This window comes from Corvus brachyrhynchos, unplaced genomic scaffold, assembly GCF_000691975.1.
Source record: "Corvus brachyrhynchos isolate BGI_N302 unplaced genomic scaffold, ASM69197v1 scaffold117, whole genome shotgun sequence".
Lineage (NCBI taxonomy): Eukaryota > Metazoa > Chordata > Aves > Passeriformes > Corvidae > Corvus > Corvus brachyrhynchos.
The window spans coordinates 513,527-514,730 of record NW_008238833.1 but is presented as its reverse complement, the minus strand read 5'-3'; positions in this window follow the sequence as shown (position 1 = coordinate 514,730).

Below are 1,204 nucleotides of genomic sequence, written 5' to 3'. Positions count from 1 at the left end.
CCTGCTGATGTGTCAACAACATAGGGGCAAATTTTTCCTATTACTAATACACTGATAAAAAATACAATATTGTCTAAATAATTGTCTAATAGTCTAACTAAACCGCCTGCTTACTTTTGAAGATCAAGCAATATTTTAATGTGAGCCTAATCCACCCTTAAATGACCAATTAGAAAAGGAGATAGAATTGACTTCTGATCTATTGGTGAACAGAAAGAGCTAATTAGTTTTACAGTACACTCTTGTGGCAGCTACTTCACGTCACCCAGCTGAAAGGCCCCACACACGCAGATGTCTTTGTGTTTATTATTTATTATCATTAAATCTTGATGTTAATTTCACAGAACCCATGTCCCTCCCCAGGAGATGTGGAGGTGGTGATGCAGTGCTCTGCTTCCACACACCTCCCTATGGCAAGGTTTTTCCACTGTTTTAAACACACACAGTTTTTCTCATGAAATGGGAAGAATTTATGAATTCTGACTGATCTGGCTACTCTGCAAATTTCTTTTTCATACAAGATGACAGCTGGTAAATAAGATCCATGTAGCAGAGCTGAAGATATCTGCCCAAATGGACTGTGCTGAATAAACTGGTGACAGCTCCAGACAGAATCCTGTCAGGATCAAACAAGCTGAAAGCACTGGAGGGGAGACCTCTGCAGTGGCAATGCTTCCAGACCAGGAAGAAAATGTCGCATGCTCACTCTTACCCTATTCTGGGGGGGAAATAAAGCCAATGTACTTCATTAGAGGCAGGACATAGTGTCCCTGTAGCTGCTGACCCTGCACCTACTGCACTTCCATCCTGCCCCCTCCTCAGCCTCTTCACATCTACCCTAAAAAACAAAGAAATTACTGCCCTGTGCACAAATATGCACAAATATGCCTTATATAGCTTTCAATCAGCTACTCTAAAACCCATCACAGCCCAGCCATGGGAGCAAACCTCCCGTGCACGTTGCAGGGCAGAACGCAACCCCTCTCCCTTGCAGTCATGCTGGTACCAGTATCCAAAATAACTGCTCTAAGATTTCTGATCTCTGCACTGTCAACACTCACTTCCCTCTCCAACTCTCTTCCCTAAGGGCCAGAAATCAGGCTGCATTTTCTTCATGTGCAAAACAAACGGGTGCCTGAGTAAACAAAAGGCAGTAACCCCAGCAGTGCCTCAAATTCGAGTGCTGCTGCCTTGCCCCAGGAAT